The sequence below is a fragment of the Cryptomeria japonica genome, chromosome 3 (genome assembly GCF_030272615.1).
Source record: "Cryptomeria japonica chromosome 3, Sugi_1.0, whole genome shotgun sequence".
NCBI classification, from domain to species: domain Eukaryota; kingdom Viridiplantae; phylum Streptophyta; class Pinopsida; order Cupressales; family Cupressaceae; genus Cryptomeria; species Cryptomeria japonica.
In genome coordinates this window covers 88,922,291-88,926,829 of record NC_081407.1, presented here as the reverse complement: position 1 = coordinate 88,926,829, position 4,539 = coordinate 88,922,291, and positions in this window count along the sequence as shown.

Sequence of the window (4,539 nt, the reverse complement as noted above, 5' to 3'; positions counted from 1 at the left end):
TAGACTAGATTAGACCTCTTGAAAACCCTACTCTTTTGTTATTTTTTGAAAGCTTCTTTAGTTTAGCAAAATTCGGACTTTTGGAGTGTAAGGCCCCTTGAGGATATAGCAAATCACATCATACCACTGGTGCTTGTCCACACGTAGAGACCCTACTAACCAGAACATTGGAGTCATCCTAACTGATCCTTCATGCGAATCTTCAGCAGTTAGAGACTTTTTTCAAGAGAGGATAAGATGCCTTTAGGTATTTTATTCTGTGTATGATGGTGTACAAAATACACGTCAACAGGTACCAGTACAATAGACTAGACAGTGGCAAGAGAGGCCGTACCAGGAAAAGACATAACGGCGGCGTAGGGAATTAGTACGGTAGGCTCAGGTTCTGGTACGACAGGCATTGGTATGGTACCAACAGGTACTGGTACAACATCAGCAAGTACTGGTACGGTGCCAGCAGGTTCAGGTATGGTCCCAACAAGTACATGTATTGGTACGTTTCCATCAGATACTAGTACGACTCCAACAGGTACTAGTACGGCTCCAACAGGGAAGGAGGCAGGGAATATATCGATGACTGAGGATGACTTGGAGGCAGTGGGAGCACTGGATACTCTCATAGACGAAGATATAGATACCTCGCTAGATGGATGGCTAGGGCAGTTCGCACTCGCTCCGCACCTTCCCCCCTCCCCTGCACCGCATAACATGGCCATTGGGGCGCCTGACACCGGACAGAGATATTACTATCTCAGACCTGGACGGAGGGAGACCCGTTGATTGAGAGCACTAGACCCCAGGGAGTGATAGGCAGGATCAAAAGAGCAGTGGACCAGAGGGATCACTAGCAGGGCTCCACATCGCTCCACCGGATCCGAGTGATCCAGCAAGCTCACTTTGGCGATTCTTGGGAGAGCTACAGGGGCCCTCCGATGTTGCACGTAGCATGGCAGAATTGACTAACTTGAGGTGATGCCTTGAAAATTAAAACCTATACTAACTTTAGGTGATGCACCAAGATATTTTGTTTTTTGACTTTAAAACTGAGTGATTACAATTGATTCAATAAAGAACTAATCACATTCACAGCTCATTTCTATCAATGATGGTCGTAAATATTTCATATGCAGGCCTTTCTTTCGGTTTGTGCTAAAGATGAAGTGAATCATACAATAGTACTGACAGAAATGAAATTTTGACACAACATATAACCTGATCAAATCAAGGAATACTTGCTAAAACATTATATTGATGAATTGAACAGCCTAATACAACATAATTAACAAGAAAATGAGCAGGAACAGCTGAATTATTTATTGAAATTCCAATAGAATCTGATTACAAAACATAGAAACAGCTCTAATTTTCATATCTAGAAGGTTACAAGAGATAACATAGCTAAATACATACAAAAATCAGAGAATAGCTCAAAAGATTTGAGTTATAAGACTAAATTCACTGCTGTACATACAAGGAAAAAGCAAGAACTAACTTTGAAAATGAGTTAAAGTTGCCTCTTTATTGAGAGCTGTTCCAGAAATTCAAATTTTGAAATTTTGGCTCCCTTAGGTCTTCATGACTGAGCTGATTTGTAAGTGTGCTGGCTGCTCCTTGTCCTCAAAATCAGGTACTTGACTGATTGAAAATTTGAAATACAACTTGCTGGGCGTATTGGCTTGAAAATCCCACAAAATAAGGGTCAAAACTGAAGCTATGGAGCTGATTTTGCTCCCAAAATTGCCCTTAGTTGATGACTCACCCTTTGGGGCCCTCAAATCAGGGGTTGAACTTCAGATTAGGCCTTAAAAACATCCCCAAAATGTGGGATTCTTTGGACGACCCCCTTGGTTGATTTTTTGAAATTTGAACTCAAGCTTGTATTGATGACAAAGTTGAATTTGAAATTCAACACTTGCAAAATTTGAATCCAATGCATTCAACTCCACGTCACAACAAGGATTTGCATTTTGAAATATTGACTGCTACAATCCTTATAATGCTTTGATCATCATACCAGTGTCTCGTAACAGTCCTTTTGTGTCAGATACCTTTTGTGTACATGGATTATTGTCTCCTTTCATCTGTCACACCTATCAATGAGACTATATTTGTGCCTCTTACTGTCAAACAGTGTATGCTACTGTACCTTGACCTTGCTTTATGACTGTGATCTCATCTCTTTGGTCTTATCTGTCTTGAGCTTGATTAGTCCTGTAACTGTGGTTGCTATGGCTTTCATATCCATATGATCTTTTTGATAATACCTCTGTTTTCTTTTGATAAGGTTGACTTGTAACATTTTGTGATGCCTACTCCATGGTTAGCTGGACCCCCCTGTGAGCATGGATCTGTCTTTGTAGGGTTTTGACTGCTCTTTTCTTCTGCTATTCTTTATTCTGGCTGCTCACATTCACTGCTCTTGAACCATTTGGATGGCTGATCACCTTCTAATCTCACTGCTTTTACTGATTTTGACAGTCTTTATTGCTTTTAGCACTGTCTTTTCTTGAACTGCTCTTCTGCGTGTGAAGATTTGCCAAAAACCCATCATTTGTGCTCATTGATGCTAGCCACTGCTATCTTTTGGTGACTGCTCCAAACATCTTCTTTGGAATCTTTTCACTGTCAAACATCAGACTGTTACAAGCCTATTATTGTGCTTTCTGACTGCATTGTCTATGGACTGTGAGAAGTCCTTTCTTGACTATAACTTTGCCATTGTTTATGATTACCATTTCTTTGTGAGCATTGTCATGTGTTTTCTCGTTGATGCCTTGATGCACTTTGATGTGAAAGCAAAGGATCATCCTCTGTTGTATCCTGCTTTCAGATCACTGTTTTAGATCTCTGTGTCTCTGTGACTGAGACAATCGAAGACTGCAAATTCTGATTTTCCTTATTATGATTGAATGTTTGACTCATTTGTGTTCTGTTCTAGACTTCTCTTTAGCAATGTCGATAGGGGTTCATCATTATGACTGTCTTTATGCCTTCGTGGATTGCAAAACTGCACTGTGTGCCCTGTCTTTATATCTCTGAGACTGCAGATTATCACTGTGATTTGGTCTATTCTCTGTTATTACTGATGCTGCTCTGAAGACTTGGGTCTCAGATCTGCTCTATCCCTTATACTGCAAATTAGGCCTGTCATGACTGTTACAGAGATATTACTCTCGCTTTCAAACTCATCCTTAGTCCTAGGGCTTTGATGTTCACTATTCTCACAGAGGCTTAGGGCTCCTTAATGACTGCGATTGCATCTTGGTGAGATTTTGCTTCTGTGCAAGATTTCATCTCTGATCACTGTCAATTTAAAATCTTTCATTCCCTGCTCCAACGCTGAAAAGTGGCATGTACTGTCTAACGGTTCCTTTGTTGGCACTGCCATTTAATCTTCCAACCCTGCCCTTCGGTCCTCTATGACTGCATTAAGTGTATTGCAGGCTATTCAACATGGTCTGATTCAAAGTTATCATCATCATAAAGGACTTTTATGACTGCCTTCTTAAAAAGACTAATATCTGCTCGCTATTATGGTCTATGACTTTAGCTTTCATAGGGCTGCTTGTTATTATTTATGAAAGGCAGAGAGGCTGTCTCGGAATGAGAAGAAACATCATGGACCTTGATGGTGTAAGACTCTTTACAACAAGTTTATTTTTCTTCAAGAGGACTGTTCTTTCACTTGTGAAGACTTCCAATACACTATTGATAGTGACCCTTGAACTCCTCAAATTCAAAACTGTCTTGTTGTGACCTAATCACACATCACCCCATCCCAGATAGGGACCCCCCCTTTGCTGTTAGGCCCTTTTGGTCGTTTGGCTTCTGTTTTTGTGTGTGTTAGTGGTATATCTCTTCAATCCCTCCTGTTGGGATGTTCGGGGGTCAGTTAGTGCTAATCTGCTTCTCTGTCAAGCGAGTTCTGTGAGGTCTAAAGCCTGTTTTGTTCTTTTTCTAGGGTTTTGCCTTCTGTCCTAGATTTTAGGGGTTCTTGTTATGGTTCCGGGAAAAATGAGCATACGACTAGAGTCAGGACCCTTCAGGGCACCTCCCAGCAAAATTTGAGCACAAACGGAACAACTTTCTATGTTTAGAAAGTCCCTAATTTTTAGGGATTTTTTCAAGTCCCAGAATGTCGCCATTTTGCCAAAAATCAAACTTACTATTTTTAGTAATTTCTATTTTTAGTAAGTTTCTATTTATAGTAAGTCATTATTGCACCCGGTTCAGGGATCTAACGCTGACACCTAGAAAGTTTCTATTTTTGGAAAGTTATTACAGGCAGGGTCAGTCAGCCAGAGCGACAAGGATCAGGCATTCACAAGCATTTCTATTTCCGGAAAGTCAGATAGCAGACAAAGGTGGCCAGAAATGGGTCAAGTGCTGGAAATCCATGCCTAAAATGGAAAGCTCAGGAAAACACTCCAAAAGCACAGAAGGTCAAAATAGGCTAAGTCTGGAAGTCATTCACAAGCGAGAAAATCCACCTCTCCATGGACATGGCAAAAATGCGCCCAGGTCAGGTCTGGGGTGCTG